Source organism: Pinus tabuliformis, chromosome J (genome assembly GCF_031772625.1).
Source record: "Pinus tabuliformis cultivar Carrire ecotype Pingquan chromosome J, CPIR1, whole genome shotgun sequence".
In the NCBI taxonomy this organism is placed as follows: Eukaryota; Viridiplantae; Streptophyta; class Pinopsida; order Pinales; family Pinaceae; genus Pinus; species Pinus tabuliformis.
Genome location: NC_142295.1, coordinates 865,564,954 through 865,585,715, shown reverse-complemented (window position 1 = coordinate 865,585,715; position 20,762 = coordinate 865,564,954).

The following is a 20,762-nucleotide window of genomic DNA, read 5'->3' as shown; positions in this document are numbered from 1 at the left end:
GAGACCAACAATTTCACCTTCTAGTTTTTCAAGATGTTTTTCCTTTTCATCAATCTGAAATTGCAAAGTATCAATAATCACATTCCTTTCTTCTATGCTTCTCTTGAGTCTAGTGATTTCATTATAGAGATTATCCACATCTATAGCATCCTCATAATCATCATCTTCAAATGCCATTAACAGATTATATTTATTACCTTGTTCATCTTCATCACTGTTTGATAAGCCATCACTATCTTCATGGGTGTAGTAGCTTTTCCTATTTGCACTTTGTTTCTTGTTCCATCTAGCAGGTTCTTTTCCTTTATCCTTATAAGGACATTTTGCAGCATAATGACCTACTTTCCCACAAGCAAAACATTTGAAAGGTAGCTTACCTCTGAACCTTCCAGAACCCCTTTGAAGATTTCTGACAAAATTTGATTCTTCTTCCTCTTCTTCTGGAACATGGCTTGCTTCATAGTAATCTTCTTTTCCTGATGCCTTAAAAGCAGCTTCCCTTCTGTCAGATGGACCTCCCTTTCTCATTTCATAAGCGGTTAGAATTCCATGTAGCTGAGACATAGTGAGAACACGGAGATTTTCTTTTTCTTCTATTGCAGATACTTTAGATTCAAACTTGGGGGATAAAGATCTTAGAACCTTTTGAACTACTATAGTTTCTCTTATTTCTTCACCCAAGTTTTTCATACAATTAACAATCTCATCTACCCGGAGAAAATAATTAGCCACACTTTCATCATTATACATCCTGAGAGTCTCATATTGAATCCTGAGTGTTTGAAGTTTAGCTTCCTTTACCTGTTCATCTCCTTCATAGCTAGTGATCATTTTGTCCCATATTTCTTTTGCTGATTTGAAGTGCATGACCTTCATGAATTCTGTTTGAGATATACTTCCTAATAGGGTAGCGACTGCTTTTGCATTTGTTTCATATGCCTTTTTTTCATCTGGATCTGTAGGAGTAGCTGAAGGAAAAGCATAGCCTTTTTCTACAATGTCCCAAACTTCTGTACCAAGAGATTGAAGATATGCAGTAACTCTTACCTTCCAATAATTGAAATTTGTTCCATCAAAAACCGGTGGCCTGATTGATGCTTCTTTCTCGTAGTTGCTCATGATGAATGATCTTCCTTCAAGCGATCAAGCTTCTCTGAAGGACCTGCTCTGATACCAATTGTTGGAAATAATACTGAGAGGGGGGGTGAATCAGTATTATCAGATTAATCAAACTTTTAAATGCCCAAAAACATATACGCTACTTCAGTTAAGTGAACCAGCGTGTACACGCTACTGTGACGAAGTAAAACAGCGTATAAGCAGAAAACTCACAATTTAGTTGGCTTATTTTTCAATTAAGTGCATCAGGACATTATTCATCATATTAACAGTAAACATGTGCAGTATAACAGAACAGATAAAAAGCCACACACATGAACACCAAGATATAAGGTGGAAACCCAATGTGGGTGAAAACCACCTGCTGCAAGTTGTCTCTATCTTTCTTAATATGAAACTTCAGTTTACAATCTTTTGTACTGGTGCAGCCTTATACCAGTACGCAGGCTACAACCTGCAGAAGGCTTCAACCTTCTCTCGTTCTCCAAACTTCCTTGGAAGGGAGCTCCAACCCCCTTTGCTTTTGTACTAGTCAAGATACTAGTACGTAGGTGCTGACCTACAATCTTCCTTCTTCCAGGTATCACTTTTCATACATTTTCAGACTTGGATATTCCTGAAGCACAACATTACAATCTGAAGACCACAATTCATTCAATTTTCACAACAGATCATTGAAGCATAAAACAACCCAACTTTGAATCACTGAACCACTGAACCCTGTCAATCACCAGTTACCAGAACACAGAGCAGACTACAGAACTCTGTAATAACAGTCAGACCCCACTGTAAACCAAAATCAAGCTTCAAAAGATATACGCTACTTTAATAAGCAGAAACCGCGTATACACGCCCTTTTACCGAAGCCAACCTGCGTACAGATCTAAAAATAAACTTTCTCAACTTGCAGCTGTACCAGATATTAGTTAGACTCAGAACGTAACATTGCGACAATATGCAGATCTAGAAATACGCATAATCAACCATATCATGATAGTGCATTTCAAACCATTAGATCCCGATCTATCCTTAGATCTAGTCTTCCATTAACCGATGTGATCTCTCCTTGGCTTAGATCAACCAACTCAGAACCTGCATATCAGATCTCTTTCTCTCTTAGATATTCATGCCTTGTCGAAAGATGATCTTTGCCTAATGATCTTCTTCTCCTTATATAGCCTTAGGCCTTTCTCAATACCAAGAGCCAAAACCATAGTAACACAATACCATCAACTTTAAAACTAGGGATCGACACGCCCGTCGAGACATAATGGTCCGAAATCATAGGCACAACTTCCAAGGTCTAACCACCATGAACCAAAGGAACCTTTCCACATACACGCGCTTTTTCTGAAACGAACTTGCGTGTACACGCGACTTGGGCTTAACGAAACAGCGTGTATGAGTTTCCTTGGCATGCTGTACTGAGATCTGTCTTCTGATTAAGTTGCCATCACCTGTACCAACTTCTGAGCACCTGTACCATCCACTGAGTGAGTTGCCATCAAGGACAACACTTGAACCATAATGCCAACACAGACTTGAATTCGATTGCACAAATAATACAGTGGAATACAAAGCCTTGGTGCAAGGCCTATACAAAGAAATCGGGTTGAACGTTAAGTACCTGCAAGTTTTCGAAGACTCTGAGATCATCGTCAAACAGGTACATAACACCATACATTGCCTATCATGTCATTTGAAACACTATCAATCTTTAGTACAAGATCTGACTGCACATTTCATAGCATTCAATATTTTGTCAATCCCAAGACTTCAAAATGCGAGCGCAGACCTGTTAGCTAACGTAGCCTCTAGACTTATTCCCTCTGAATATTTTAGTCTAGATAGATTCTCAATAGAATTAATCTTTAGACCATCCATCCCTGACAACATTACAAACTGGAGAGTATTCAATGACGATCCTGACATTGTAAATTTCCTCACTTCTGAAGGATCCTACTCAAATCAAATAATTGACGAAGACCATCATGATCACCAAATACAACAAAATAGCATTGATAATGCTATACCTAAATCGGTGGTTAAGTTAGAAGACTTATATGATTTGAAAAGTCGGTTTAAAAGGTCTACCAATTCTAAACTCTACAGTTTGACTCTGAACTACGAATTAGTAAACCTAGGAACCGATGAGAAACCACAAAACGTTAATCTAGGCCACGGCCTAGCCTCTGAAGAAAAATTAGCGTATATCTGTCTTTTGAGGCAATACAAAAACGTTTTTGCCTAGAGTTACTATGAGCTAAAGACATACGACACTTCTATCATTCAACACACTATCCCTATGATTGACAACGAAAAACCTGTCCAGCAGAAACTCAGAAAAATCCACCCCAATTTAGAAAATTAGATAAAAACTGAGCTAAATAAGTTATTGAGAGCCAGGATAATTTTCCCCGTCAGACATTCCAAATGGGTATCCAATATCGTACCCGTTAGAAAGAAAAAATGAGATATTAGAATCTGTATCGATTTCCAGAATCTCAACAAAGCCTGTCAAAAAGACAATTTTCCCCTCCCACCTATGGAGTAGATATTACAGGCAGTAGCAGGCTCAGAATTAATGTCTTTTTTGGATGGATTTTCAGGATACAATCAAGTGCTGGTACATCCCGATGATCAGTTAAAAACCACATTTCAAACTAAATGGGGCACATATGCATATTGGAAGATGCCATTTGGTCTGATCAATGCCGGCGCTACCTTTCAGAGAGCCATGGACATCGCATTTAAAGGTTTAGTCAATAAATCTATAGTGATTTACCTGGATGATATAACAGTGTACTCCAAGAAGCGAAGCGACCATCTCAAAGACTTGAAACCAATCTTTCAACAATGTTTGAGGTATGGGATTTCACTTAACCCAAAGAAATATTTTTTCGCATTAAGTGAAGGAAAATTGCTAGGATTCATAGTGTCAAAATCTGGTATTCACATTGAACCTGACAGAATCAAAGAAATTTCCGAAATATCCATACCTCATAACAAAAAGGCCATGCAATCTTTCCTTGGTCAAATCAATTTTGTGAAGAGATTTGTCCCAGACTTCTCACGTATTGTTTCTCCTTTGCAAAATATGATTAAAAAGAATTCAAATTTTAAATGGGGTCAAGATGAGCATGAAGCATTCAACTTGATCAAACAAGCTATCATTAACGATCCATCTTTAGCGACCCCGAATTTTTCAGAATCTTTTATCTTATACACATTTTCCTCAGAGAAATTTTATGCCACGATTCTAACTCAAGCAAATCAAGAAAAGGCGGAAGCTCCAATCGCATTTTTTAGCTCGAACTTACAAGGTGCTGAACTCAATTATTCAGACGTGGAGAAACAGGCATATGCTGTTTTCAAAGCGATCAAGTGTTTTAGACCTTTCTTACTTAACGCCCATACCAAAGTCATAGTACCGTTTCCAGCGGTAAGAAACCTTTTGATATAGAAGGATGTGGGCGAAAAAAGAGCAAATTGGATCACCGCTTTACAAGAATACGATCTTGAGATCAAACCAGCAAACATTGTAAGAGGTCAAGGCTTCTGCAAGATGTTGGCTGGAGCATCGCAAATTCCTGAGAACTCATCTGAAGAGGTACATACGTATGAGGTAAGCCTAAACGACGCAGAATCATTATATGCTGACACCATTTATTATCTTAAGAACAGGTGTGCTCCATCACACCTGGATCACACCAAGAAAAGAGCTCTGAGATTGAGAGCTAAACAATACCAGCTCATAAATGATGTTCTGTTTAAAAGGAATTACGATTCTATGCTTCTTAGGTGTCTTGAGAAAACTGAAGCCGAAAAGGTTTTGCAGGAACTCCACGATGGACCAGCAGGGGGACACTATGCTGGAGAAGCTACTGCACATAAAATCTTACGTGCAGGATATTATTGGCCCACGTTGTTCAAAGACTCACACAGTTACGTGAGGAAATGCCAAATCTGCCAGACTGCTGCAGGGAAACAAAGGAAATCGTCCATGCCACTACAGCCGGTTAACATCGAACAACCATTCAGTCAATGGGGCTTGGACATAATAGGTGAGATCGTTCCTCACTCTTCTAAGCAGCATAGGTACATCCTCACGGCAATAGATTATTTTACTAAATGGGTAGAAGCAGTTCCTCTGAAGACAGCTAATTCTGAAAACATTATTGAATTCATAGATCAATTTATAATCACTAGGTTTGGATTGCCAACGGCCTTAATGTTTGATAATGCTTCATACTTTTCTGGAAATACAATGACTGAGTTTGCACTTAAAAGAGGGTTCAAACTGAAATATTCGGCTAACTACTATCCGCATGGTAATGGATTGGCTAAATCAACAAACAAAAACCTGATCAGGATTATTAAAAGAATAGTCGACCAAAACCAAAAGAATTAGCACGAAGCATTGGTAAATGCTTTATGTGCAGATATAATAACGAAGAAAGCTTCAATCGGCACTTCTCCCTTTAATTTAATTTATGGGAAAGAAGTGGTTCTTCCAACTCACTTAGTCATTCCCTCTTTGTCTTTAGTACAACACATCGACGAGGTATCTACCTCCTCCATACAACTAAGACAAATGGAAATAATAAAATTGGAAGAACAACGAGAACAAGCTAAGAAAACCCATGCCCATCATCAAGTGCTGATAAAATCCTCTTTTGACTCAAGCATAATAACCAGAAAAAACTTTCAGATGGGAGATTTAGTCTTGAAATGGGATAAGGCTCATGAAGAAAAGGGCAAACATACGAAATTTCAGAAGCTGTGGCTTGGTCCTTTTCAGATTGTAGAAGTCATAGGCCCATCGACGTTTGTGTTGCAGGATTTGGCAGGTAGAAGAGATTCTTTGCCTGTTAATGGACAGATTCTTAAAATGTATTTTCCATAGAAGATCGCTCTTCTATTTTTGTAGGATAGTTTTAGTTTTTATTTGTTTTTCTCTTTCTTATAAATAAAACCAGTTGTAGATGGTCACTATAAGGGTTCATGAAAAAGACACCAATTCTCTATCGGATTTTGAGCTTTTTGCTTGTACAAGTAGCAAAACTTTTCGAAAAATCTAATTTTTATTATTGACAGGTAGAGTTAACTTTAGCCTAAACATGATGCTAGTTTCAACCTCAAAAACTTTGATAAAAGCAACCTCTGGTAAGAAATTGTTTTATATCAGCACAATGAGAGGTATCAATAATAAAATAAATATTCTCTGTAACGCTGCTATTTTCAAACTCTATTATTGTTGTCCAGAGCTTTCTTAAGGAAAAACAATGACTTCCTCCCTGCTAAAGGAAATCGCAGTATTCAGAGGAACAATCCAAGAAAACACTATATCTCAAAGAATAAGAGGTCTCATCACGAGCCGGCTTATCATGAACACATATATTATAACTTGCTGACTTTGCCAATACTGTCTACCAAAGCAGGGCAACGACTCAAGATTGTTGCAATCAAAAGACAAGGGGTCTCATCATGAGCCAGCTTGTTCAACAAAAGTGTAAATCGAGTGAATGACTGTGTCATAATTTGGCCACCAAACCAAGACATTGTTCTTTAGAGAATAAAAAAGGAAAAAGTGTCAAAAAGGGTTTTTCTCTGAAATGTTGTAAATAACCTCAAGCAGGATAAAGGATCATTGCTGGATAACAGGTAACCCTGTCGAGGCTATGGACGCTTGCGGGTAGCAAAGGCTCTACCTATGACAAATGAGCATATTTTAAAAGCCAGTACGCAGAGAAGACCTTATTTTATCTTTAAAAAGACCGAGTAATGTCTGGTGTGAATACAAGAACTAAGCCTGAGGAAGCAAACAATTGGAATATGAAAAGGTTGAGACAAAGTATCATTGATAGGATAAGGAGTAATGTACTCTATCTGTCCATAACAAAATTTAGACATATGAAATTTTTTCTGTTTCGGAAGTGGAAATTCAATAGAAAAGCAGAGATAACTGGTTCTTCACAGTGAATTGCCATTGTTGTGGTCACCAACAACCCCCCTCTTTGTTTGGTATTAGCAATAACATCAAGCAAATGGGGACCCTTAACAAAAAATCCAAAAAACATTTTATCAAAATTTTTGTATTTTAACTCCCTAAAGCCGTATTGCATCGTGAAGAGAGAGTGAAGCATTTTCCTATGCGCATAAATAAGCTGTGAAGAAGCGACGCGAAATTCATCGCATCGCATATATTGAGAAGCGCTCTTAAAATGAAAAATTAAGTAATCGCTGACGGCCGACATACGACATCGCATATCGCAACATCGCATAAGCTGCACACAGTGATTGGATGATTAAACGCAATTTGCGATCTTGTGATCTGTGATTTGCGATCTGCAATGAATGCGACCATCAATTCCTGCGATGACACATCTTGACATCGCAATCCTCGACACTGCGATGCGAATCGCAGAAATCACTCATCGCAAAATTTCCTCGACATAGTGTTCAAGGAAAGCTGTCTGTAGATCAAAATTGGGCACACGCCTTAAGAGAAATTAATCATTGTACGCCAAAGTATCCAAGAAGGATTCTGTTGTGTTTTTCGAAGAGTCAAGTCATTATGAGTGTCATAATTATGCATTCATTAAAACTTAAAGCTTTCATGTCAATCTTTTCGTCATTTCTCTTTTCCTTTGGGTAAACTGTAAGGCAGCAACTAATATAAATCAATGTGTAGGAAACATCTAAGGAAAAGGGGAAAGCGTCAATACTCGGAGAAAAGGGAAGAGATGCCTTCGCAAACGGATGCCGCATGCAGCAGGACTACGGATTCCAGAGTATCACTCAACAGATACTGATGGAAATAGACTATCCAAGACTCAGAGTCAAAGGCGCACAAAAGCAGCATGTTTACAAAAGATCCTGAAGCTCAGACTGGGTAAAGCAAAAAGAAAAACGCTAAAGAGGGAAGACGCTCCAGAAAAGCCTGGAACAAAGAACGGAAGCAATTTTCAATACGGAAAATTGTTTAGAGAGCAAAGTCCCTAACTTATTGAGTCATTCGCACGACCGGAAACTGAAATAGCAACAACACAATCAATTTGAAAGAAATTTGGGTTATACCAAGTATACACACAGCGAATACACCAAGCCAGAGGAAGATTTTCGAAAATATCTTCTGGTTTGTCAGAAAGCGGTGCTAGCTCTTGTTATTTCTATTTTCATCGCTTGAACGAAAGGAGAAGACAACCAACCGACTCTTCCCAGGCGAACGTTTCATTGCTTACAGCACTAAGGAGCAAATACAGAAACAGTTAGAAATTAGATTCAATTTTTAGAAATAATCTTGATTTAGTAGAAGGGCGGTCATTTGAAGCCGTGTCCTAAATTTATGTAATTAAGATTAATTAGTTAGTAGTATTTAACCCTTCTCATGGCATTTGGAGAAGGGTCTGGAAATTTTTCAAAAAACTTGTCCTCAGAACATGCACTTTTGCACCCTCGGAGGGGGTTTTTGATGAATGGATGGATCGAGATTTATCAATGTTTTCATTTAATGTCTGCTACTGATGTTGCACTTTTGTACTCTTAGTAGATGTTAGAACAAGTAGAGATAAATCGTTATTGCTTGAAGCTTATGAGTGGAACCAGTCATAAATGGTACTTTTATCTCTTGACCAATTTCTGCTTATATTCTTAAAGTGATATGCAGTTTTCAGTTGTTTATATGTTAATGCATGAATGTGTGGGTTACCATTTGGCACTTCTGTACGGTGGAGTCATTTATTTGTGCTTGATATATGAATAATTCATTATGCGGTATGCTGTTCATAACTATTTTGCTTAAATTTTTATGCAAAGTGGTTTATCTTAATTGATTTCTATTCTTATGATAGCTGAATGATCTTTATTACCAGTTATTGTTCGAAATATTTTTAGATCGCATAATAGAAGAAATACACCCCGGGTTAGCGTAGATTAGATGTGTTGTTTCTTATTAGATTACAATAGCATAGAGTTAGTTTAGAAGTTTGAATTAAATTAGCTTATAATACCCCTAGATCAGCATCATCCAACTCTACACACACACACACCCCTTAGATTGCGAAACTGGTCCCATTATCCCCAGTCGGACCTATACCAAACAGATAAGGAGCTTCCAACCAAGGTCTGGACCGGGTGGATATCCCCCTTGTTGTCGACCCAATTTTTGGGGCTTCAATAGGTTGTTGGAAAAAGACTCTGAATTTGTATGGTCAAAAAGTTGTCAAGAGGCCTTTGATACCTTGAAGGACAAGTTGACCACTACACCTATTCTCCGAGGCCCAAATTGGGCCCTTCCTTTTCATATACATGTTCATGCCTCACACAAAGCGATATGAGTAGCTCTAGGCCAGATAGATGAAAAATTGCCTTATGCCATTTACTTTATCAGTAAGAATCTGTCAAAGGCCGAATTGAACTACATAGTGACCAAAAAGCAGCTCCTAGTTGTTGTGCATTCATTGAAAAAATTTAGGCATTACATCACATGTTATCAAACATTTGTACATACTTACCATGCTACAATGAAATATTTAATGAATAAATCTGATGTGAATGCCTAGATTATTAGATGGTTACTTTTATTACAACATTTTGATCTAACTATTGTTGATAAGCCTGGAAAGGAAAATGTTGTTGCATATTTTTTGTCCAGATTAACTTTGCCTATAGGGGAGGAAGGAATGGTTGATGATCAGTTATCGGATGAGCACTTATTCACCATTTCAGTTCTCTCTCCATGGTTTGTTGACATAGAAAACTACTTGGTGTCTGCACAGTTCCCACCAAATTTGTCCTTGAAAGAGAAAAGCAAGATTGTGAGGAAGAGCGCCCCAATCACTTGGATTGGGCAACCTCTTCAAACTAGGCCTAAATCAAATTCTGAGAAGATGTGTCAGAGAGGAGGAAGTCTTTGACATCCTTCTAACCTGTCATTATGGGCCTTGTGGAGGTCATTTTGTAGCCAAGAGGACATCATTCAAGGTGTTACAAGCTGGTTATTATTGACCCACTCTTCATCAGGATGTAAGAATGTATACCAGTCAGTGTGATCGTTGCCAAAGGATGGGGAAGCGTACTTCAAGGGATGAAATGCTTTTGCAACCTCAAGTTAATTTCGATCCATTTGACAAGTGGGGCATGGATTTCATTGGACCTATCAATCCTCCATCTAAGCAAAAGTAGTACATCATTGTGTGCACTAAATATTTTACCAAGTGGGTTGAAACCAAGGAAATCAAGGCAGCAACAGAGGAGAAGGTGCGTGAGCTTTTAAGGGAAAATGTATTTTACAAGTTTGGGTACCCTAGAGAATTGGTCACTAATCAAGGCAGCCAATTTACATCGAACATGATTGAAGACTTGTTAAGCCAGCACAAGATCAAGCATAGAACCTCCACTCACTATCACCCACAAGCTAATGGGAAAGTGGAGGTGACCAACAGAGCGTTGGAGGGCATTCTGACTAAAGTGGTTAACAGCAGAAGAAAAGATTGGGCAGATAGATTAGTTGAGGCCACCTGGGCCTACAATACCACCTAGAAGACCACCACTAGATTCAGCGCCTATGAGTTGGTTTATGGGAAGAAGGCCCTGTTATCCATTGAATTTGAGTACAATACATTGAGGTTGGCAACCCAATTAGATCTAGATCTCATCAGTGCACAAAAAGAGAGATTTCTCTAGCTGAATGGGTTAGATGAGTTTAGAATTCAAGCCCTCCTGCACACAGAGGTGACTCAAATTTAGAGGAAGGTCTGGCATTACAAGAACATCAAGGACAAACAATTTCAAGAAGGTGATTGGCCTTTGTTATATGATTCCAGATATAAATACTTTAGGGGCAAGTTAAGGATTAGATGGTTAGGGCCATATGCCATAGAGAGATGTCATGATAATGGTTCAGTACAGATTAGAACCATAGATGCAGAGGTTATTCCTTTACCTGTTAAAGGGAACAGATTGAAGGTTTACAAGAAGCCATTGTCAAAGAAAGAGTTCATTGATGGTATCAACAAAACAGTGGTGGTGGTGGAGCAAGTCTCAGCTCCTACCTCATCAAGTCACTGAAAAAGAAAAAAGAAAAAAGAAAAATAAGAGAAGAATAAGGAAACTTAGGTGAAAGCGTCCATGAGGCACTTGAGTCCCACTGTTGGGTTGAAAACCTCTTGAGGCGGGCCAATGGTGTCAAAGAAAACAAAAAAGAGAAATAAAAATATCTATGGATGAAAGCCTCTTTCTGAGGCACCCAGGGCAAGCAGATAGCATGAAAACCTCTTGGAGGCAAACTAGTTTCTTTCAAAAAGAAAAAAAAACAAAAAACAAAAAACAAAATAAAACTTTTAAAATATTGTTTGCAAGTCAGCGGGAGGAGGATTAGAGCAACAAGAGAGAATCAAAAGGGACCTATCGAGCTCATGCTTTTATTTATCCATTCATTATCCTTCATCATTCCATTATTCTCTCCATTTTTTCACTCATTTACCTTAGTTTGCAAGGATTTTGTGTTTTCTACAACATTCCCTGAAAACCTACAGGGTGATCCTGTAGGAATTACAGTGGCTTGGGAATCCTAAAGGAATTAACGCTAGAGCAAGAGAATGACCTTCTCATGTCAAAAAAAAAAAAAAATCTACTTCACCATCTCATCACCATACCTCTCTCCTCCATGATCACCCATTCATTCATCCAAAAAAAAGTCAGTGTCAAAAAATTTAAATTACAGTTTTAAAAGAAGAAAAAGAGAAAATAGAATGAAGATAGAGAACAAGGGGACCAAACTTGCAGGCTATTTTCCTCATTCGCAAATTCATAGACCCTTTTCTACCCATGCCAACCATCCTCATGCTCCATAAGTGGAAAATGATTAAAATTTTTGAGGAAGAAGCAGCTGTAGGAAATCTTGTAGTAGCCTATCCCACAAAACAAAAATTTATAGGTTGCAGTCAACTCCAATCATGGAGATATAGAGGTCAAAGAAACTCCTCCAAAGCCTAGTAGTAGCATCAGGATCATTAACATCAACATCCAAGTACTTGTACATCAAAGAAAATCATCATAGGACAATTAAAAAAAACAAAAAGGAGAAAAACACATGCAGCAAACACACAATAAAGAATTCATTCTTCAACAAACAACATCAAAGCATCATTACCATAGGTAAGTATCTTGCTTCCACTCTCTCATTAGCATAATATGACCAAACATGTAAAAGTTGTGAAAGTGTTTTTTTATAAGCAAAAGGTGGCCAGTTAACTTGGCCAGCTTCACTCAGTCAACGAGGAGAAGACAGTTAGTCCTTATAGATGTGGCAGCAATCAAGTCAAGGAAAAGGAGAGATGAGGTAGAAAGTGGTTAAGCTATGGATGCCTGAAGTGGGAGTTGATTACGAGGTGAGGAGAATGATGATATGGTAGTGGGACAAACAGTCAAAAAATGAATACTTGTACCTCGGCTACTAGCACATAACCCCACTTAAATCACCCATATGAGGAAATAAATTTTGATCCCCATGTATATAGGCATTCACATTCTCCAGGCTACAGACTAGAAAACTTTCTCTTGGCCCTCAAGCAGTCTATAGGAAAGGCACAATTCATTTTTTTCTAGTGCAGGACCACCTACAGTATCCTACAGGATCCTACAGGAGATCCTATAGGATATAGTCCAGCACCTATAGGATTGGCAGTGAGCAGTTTTAAGAGGTAAAAATAGAGGTTGGCTGCATTAAGCAATGATAAGGAGGTAGGCTCTATACTTCCCCACATTTTCCAAGTGAAAAGAATATAGAAAAGCCTTCTAGTTTATTGAAAAAGATTGTAGTTTAGGGGAATCGCATACACATACTTTTCATTTAAAATTCCTCATTCATTAAATTTTGTATCAGACATATACAACCCTCCATCCATCAGAGAAAATGATAGGTGGATTTAATAAGAGGGAACCCATTAACACAGCGAGGATTCATCAACGCCCTCCTGTGCTATAGATATTCACAAGACACAATTGGATGGGTTTCTTTGAGAAATTGAGGGGGTATGATGATGAGATAACCAAATATTTTTCTCTCTCCCTCATTCCACTGACTAGGACCCATGCCATTATTGTGCTGAAAGGCCTCTCTATAGAACTTACCCCTGAAATCATAGGTAGAATTACCACACTTCCCTTAGGAGAGGAGGCCATGGAAGACACAAATGGAGTCAGAAGAGAAAGCCTACCCTAGCCTTGGAATGAAATTAGCTACCACCTTATAAAGTATATATCATTTGAAGGTAGGTACAGTGTGGTATATGGATACCATTTTAGGCTTCTCCAAGAATTGAGGTTTGGAGTAGACACCTCCTCAAAACAAACTCATCATACCCCACTTTCTTCTTCAATCAGTGATATATATGAGCATGAAGGTGTAGGAAGGAAACCATCAAAAACTAGCCCATCATGGGTTAATTAGACTTATCATAAAAGATTCCCTCTAAAACCTTAGAATCCCTATGACATGGGCAACTTTCAGAGACATGTAGATAGAGGAAGATATAAAAGCCCTTGAATATGACAAGAGCTCCACTGCCAGTGAAAGGGATGAAGAAGAAACTAAAAAGGGGGAAGAAGAAACAGAGAGGGATGAAGAGAAAATAGATGAAGAAGAAGAGGAAGAAAAAGAGAAGGAAAATGGTGAAGGGATAGAAGAGGATGCAAGGGAGGAAACTGATGAACAGAGTGAGGAACTAGAGGGAGAAGAATAGGAGAAAAACAAGAGTGAAATGGAAAATGAAAAAGGGGAGGAAAAAGACAAGGAGGAATCACCAAGGGTATCTCCAAAACCCACTGTGAAAGAGGTAGCAACTACCCTCACTACCCTTAGTACCCCTATCAAACAAAAAGGGAAAAGATAGAGACAAACTCCATTGTACTTTAGGACATGAAAAAGTACAAGAATAAGGCAGGGAAAACCTCAAACTCCCACCAAGGTTCCTATTGTCATTGAAGACTCACCCAAACATTAGGAGAAAATGGCTCCTCTTATTGAAACTCAAGGAGAAGGATCATCAGGACAAGCCTATCCCAAGTCTCCTATCACTTATGTTAGGAGGCATGCCACTAGATCTGCCTCATCCAAAGGAAAAGACCTCCTACAAGATACACAGAAGGACCTACAGGAAACAAAGGAAATCCTACAAGAAACTCTGCTAAACCTACAGGAAACTCAAAAATTGGACAAAGAAGGGAGTATGCAGCAAGAAACGAAGAAAGAGGATCTAGAGCTAAGGGAACCTAGTTCTCAACCTAACCTTGACTCCTACTATAGATTTATTGGAGGGGGTAGGGTCATTCCACAAAGAATTTCCATCCCATTATTCTTTGAGATTGAGAAAGAAAGGGCAAGAAAACATAGGTGGATGCAGATTTCTACATCCAAAGGAGTGGAGGACATAGGTGACATGGAGGAAAAAGTTAAAGAGATGGGTAGAGAAGTGAGCAGCCTGAGGGACAGATATGCAATGATGAAATATTAGTTGGAGGCAGAAAATTATGGTTAAGAGGACAACTACAAGAAAGACAGAATCAATTGGCATCCATGGCCAGTCTATCCTTAGAGGCAATCCAGTGTAGGATTCCAGCTAAGTCCTATGCATTATACCTTAAGGAAAAGTGGTTGCAGTTCCAAATCAACACCCTAGCACAGAGAGACACTATGCCATTCTAGGATTATAGAAATTCATTGATCTTTGTGAATAAAGCACATTGGAGGATAGGGCTAAACTGTTTGAGTTCTACCTACATAACTTATCCTTGACAGATCTGAATGTATGGGACCCTAATTCAAAACTAGGGGACTTACAGTTGATGATTTTGGCATCATGGATGAACCATGAGGAAGCAAGGGCTGCAAAAATGAAGAAAATTATGGAAAGGGAAGAAATATAACCTCTCATGATAATATTTGAGTAGTCCAATCCAATGGTTGTCATCAACACACATAACTTGATTGCAAATGACCATCAACTTGCACCCAGGTACCTTGCTTCTCAAGAGCAAGAAATCACACACTTTGATGATATGTTTAGGCTATTAGGAGATGACATCATGCAATCTTTCAAAATAAGATGAAATACTTTTCCCTACAGTTTGAAAATCAGAGAGTACCATTCTCCTCAAAGAATGAGAGAAGCATTGAACATGACATCCATGTACAAGCAAGCTCTCCAAAGACTCAAAGTCAATTGGATTGGCTTGAGATGTAGTCCACCACTACTCTTAGGAATGTTAGAAGGAAGGAAGGAATAGGAATAAAGAAAGTAGTAGGAGGAGGTAGAAAGGAAGGCATGACTCTATGCATAGGAAGAAGAAACTACAATAGAAGCATGGGATGTCAGGGAGGCCACTAGAGCAATTAAAGACATGGATATTGATTAAGTTGCTTAGAGGATGAGAAACAATTTTAGTAGGGGGTTGATGATGAGCCTCATCATTGGGTAACTATATGGACCTTAATCCACCTCCTAGCTTAGTCAAATAAAATATTATCACAATTTATTACATATTTTGATTGTATTTTGTTTAGTGATGAGTCAAAGTGAGATATTATGCCTAGTGGACTGATGTGCATTGATTGTAGGTTTGTGAGAGAAAATCATGGAATTTTGGCTAATTAAGGGTTGAAACTTGAATGAAACAAGGAGGAGAGATTGTAGGAGGTAGATCCTCCTCATTTACTCCTCCCTCATTTGAATATTCCTCCATCAATCACATTAGCCCAGAGTACAAGCAGCCAAGTCATGGAGATCACAAGGCAGCTAAGCAAGTGATAGTTAAAGATATACTTTATCTCGCGTTTGGGAGCCCAGCCTCCCTATATTTAAGGAAGTATTTGGAGACTTCATTGGTATAAATAAAGAGGCCTAGAGCCTCATTAGGATTCAAATTTTTGTTGTAAAAACACAAATGATTTTCGAGTTCAAGACTTGTGGAAGACATTGTTATGTAATTTTCTGAATTGATAATGGGAATGAGAATTTCCTTGATCTAGCACTGAGTTTAATCAGAGAGCTAAAGCTCTTAGGTTAGGGCCCAACCCTAGCAGGAAAGTCTCCTCTTCTTGTATTTGTATGTTTAGTTGATTTCATAGTTGAATTGCCTTTAGAATTATTTCATTGCAAGTAATTATAGATTTGATTAGTTTTCTTCCATTTGTGATTTACTTCAGTAGTATCTTAGAAGAGACAAAGGATCATCAAAAAGCTACCAGTAGGTGGTATTGGATTCACTCCTCCCTTCATGGGTCATGGTTTGAGGAAAGAAATCCTATGCAGCCCAAAAAATACAAAATTCTACTTTCTCATGAAATTTAGGGTTTTCTGTACTTAGGCTATCATTTGATCAGTTTGCAAGAGTAGGATTTAGTTATGATTTCTTCTATATTCAGTCTTAAATTAGATCTCATCAATGCTCCATCTTATTCTGTAAGTTTTCCTCATGCATGAAGTAGGTAGCTAGCTCAAGAAGTTTTGTTTTCCTTAGATAATAGAAATTATTCTTGTTTACATGATTTTTGGATAGATGTCAATGTTTGATGTTGTGCAAGAGTTTCAATAGTACATAGAGATGTCATAATCAAAAACCTCATCCCAACCTCATCCATCCATGATCATTCCTTCCTTTCACTAAAGCCCTCATGAATTTCATCATTTCACAAGAAAACTTCTCCAAGCTTGTTGAGAAAATCTAGCCATCTCCCACCTCTAGTTTTGAGTTCTGAATTGGTCTCGTTACATCCACCTTACCTAAGCCTTCCATCACCTTCAACATCCATCCTTATTCTCTTAGCTGTATCCTATAGAAATACGGGGGATCCTGTAGGTTTTAAGGAAATCTTGTAGAATGCATTAGGACATCCTGTAGGTTTACCTATAGTGTCCTATTTTGAGGTTGAATTGAGGAAAAAGCCTCTAGGAAGCTAGAAAAGGACCCCTACTAGTCTCCCTAGCGTTCTAACCATTCACCATCATCCCTAAGCCACCTGCCACATCACCAAAAGAAGTTACCTCTCACACTTTCACATAAAAAAGACAAAATGAAAAACAAATTTATTTGTTCATTTACATGCACAACAGTAGAATGTTTTATGTTTTAATTTGCATGCCTAGGATAGTAGGATTGCATCCATGTTAACTTAGCATTATTTTGAAGCAAAGCCTCTTAGCAGCTAGCTAGAAAAAAGGTGTGTTTTAGCATTTGATTTCAGTCTTTTTCGTAACTGCAGCAGACAAGATTTTTCTTAGTGTAGATTTCTCTTTTCCTCATTGGTAATCAAGCTTCTTATGAATCCATAGAGGTTTGGTTTGAAAAAACTTAGTGGCCTATCACTAGCTTAGCAGTGACAAAGAGTAGACCCATCACATTTACTTGTGTATACAACACTGTCACCTCCAAGTTTGTACGAACCTTGGGTTGATAGAGTAAAGTTGGTAGCCCCAAGAGTTGCTACATTCTTGTTGCAATACTAGTGCTCATCAATAGCCCATATCTCAATTGTGTCCATCAGACACTCTTTGCAGCTATGTTTCTTTCGACATTGAGGACAAAAAATATCCAGGGCTTGCTCTGCCTCAACTTGTTTTTACTTCACCTGTAGGACATCCATCTGTGTAGTTACTCAGAATATTAGTTTTAAAGTATTCTAGGAGATTACCCATTTCTACTCGAGTCACTCCACCTACAGTCCTGCTAGTTCTACTGAGAAGGTCTCAAATCCCATATTCGGTCTATGTACTTTCTCGTGAGCACCTGATACACATTTTTATGATATCATCATATTGCTCCTTTGAAATATCACCTTGTTCTATCAGATTGAGTGTTTCTATCCACTCATCTTTCATACCGCTTATCAAAGTAGTTTTCAATACTTCTCCAGGTAAAGTGGTTTAAGGTGATCTTTGCAAATTATATTGAAACCTTTAAACATATTCCTCTAGAGTTTCATTTTCTTTTGAAATCATTTAAAATATTTCTTCTCTTAAATCTTTGGATCAACAATTGTCCTGATATTTAGTAAGGAAGGATTCTCTCATCTGATCCCATGAGGTTGTGGTACCACCCCCTGTTGGCTTAAGGGGATCAAACCCAAGTTCAGAGTTAGCTGCGCTAACGAATAATCGCTAACCCTTTCGGTAAGGATTTTCTTGCAAAGACTACAGTCTCATTAGAGGCAATATTAGGGGATGTTGGAACTAGGTTTCGACATCCAGAAGGATTATGGAATGTGGATCTTGACTTAGTCTGACTCACCTACAGATCTGTTACTACACTAAGTGATATTACTTAATATTATATAGAATCGATCTATCCATACAAAAAGGCTACTTGAAGATCTAAAACTCTATCTATTGTGCATAAATCAATGGAGATTAACTGTAATTAGCTGTAACAACAGTCATATATTAATTCAGTTCCTATCTTTTACTTGTGCAACACAAAAGTAAACAGTAATTGCATAAAGTAAAGTAAAAAATGTAAGTACACAGGTTTTCCTTCAAATATTCCTTATTATCTTCAGATCTTCACAATTACAATCCTTCTTACACTATGCACACAGCTACATGGGTCTGCGCACATAGTTGCATGAGCCTTCCCCTTCATTCTAGCACAAAAATATATGACAATTATAGACCCAAAAACATCAAAACATATCCATCATTCGTTGCCTTTAACTTACTAAGACAACCCTTTATATATCTTTTTCTCTTACAATACCATGGTCCACAAACCATCGACGGAGCTCAAAACATAACTAATCCCATCATTTTACAAAAATAAGGGGCTTTGACCTTCCCTACAACCCCTATGACTGCTAAAATACTGTGATAAATATGTTTCACTGCTCAAAATGCAGGCTCTTTACAAAAATTTCACTTAGGGGGATCCTATCCAATAGGCCCCCAACACAAATATGTGACTCATTCTGAGTCACTAAGCTGGTATGTCCTAAATCTTTTCTTTGAGACCATTGTATGCATCCTTCAAAGGGTGAAGTGTCTTTGCACACTGCATGGAAGTCTTTCATACTTTCTCTACTAGATTCTCTATTGATGGCTTTGCTTTCGTGAGACCGATGGTTATTTGCGTCTATCTTATGATATTTAGATTTCTCTCCATTGTCTGTGAGAGATTAATGGCTTCATCATCCCATGGATGCGTATGTGCTGAAATGATCTTCTCCCTTCACCGCAGCTCATTGATCTATCCCTGCAAAAAATTTCCCTCCTGGAGATGGGCAAATCGTTGCACAGGTGCTAGGATCCACACTGTTACTTTGGTTTCATCAAACTATTGCTGCTTGTCACATATCTCTACTTGTATCTTCTGTACATGTGGATCCTCCTACATCGAGGCCCATATCTCCATAGTGTCCTCAAAGATCTGCCTACATCCATTGATTGTAGTAGCTATATTCTCCATAGCAACCTTGATATCCGCTTTGCGATGCTCACAAACCGCTGATGGAGTTGCCGGTTGCAGCCTCATTTGCAATTTCACGATCTTAATTTCTAGATCAAATTTTACTTTTTCAACTTCCACCTTGGATTCTTTTACTACTTTCGCAAGCTTCTCAAGCTTCTCTTTGGGTGCTTCCTTTCTCTGGATCTGGAGCTCTGATAGCTCCCTGCAATCTTTGGTGATGGCATCTTCTATCTATTGCCTATGCGCAACTGCCTCATCATGATCCTTGAGGGCCTAATTATTATCCTCAAGCATCTATCGGTTGTCATTTTTCACTTCTTTAATTACCAATAGAGCACATTGCTCTTGAACCTTTAGTTCACCGATGACTCCCTGATGTAACTCATGCAAGGTCGAAATGGGGAGCACCGCAAGATTGATATTCATATTTTTCCAATGTCATGCGTGCTCCTGATATTTGGCAATGTAAAAATGTAGGGCATCACCTCGTAGTGGCACAACCTGGAGCTCGGATGTGATTACTGTTCTTTTTGGGCTTCCTGCAATTGTGCTTGATGGTATCGCTCTCACTTGAACCACGCTTTCCTGAGTCACGCTGTCTTGAATTGTGCTCGCCTGAACTTGTAGCTTGGTGAGACCCTATTGGACCTCTGTCAAAACTATTTTATATTGGCCTTCAATGTTCCCCCATATGTCCTCCGTGACAACTTGGATTGTGTCTCCAATCTTGTCGATGTCCCCTTTAGTGATGACAATCGGTTCTGCGCTAGCGGATTTGTCTGACTTTTTCTTCTCCCATGTGCCTCTAACAATTGATTTCTGCCTTTTAACTATGAATGGGCAATCTACCTCCTCAGTTTCAACAAAAGGGTCTTCACCACCCTAATTGGCAACCTTTGGTGGCTTGTTCCTCTTGGTCAGCTTCACGCTCTATCTCAAGTGCAATTCCCTTCTCTAGCTTGAATGTGACTATCTTAGTCACCTTCATTTGGCCCTTCTTAGTTGGTTGCTTCTTGGTCTGTGCGCCTAAAATATATTTCTCTTTTCGACTGGTGCCTGCTTGTTCTTTCTCTACTCCTTTCATGGGTGGAGTTAGCCAATCACTTGTCTAGTTGCTCATCACTTGCGTTATGTCATCATCAGTGACCATTTTTTCCTTTAATACTAGTGTATTCCCTTAT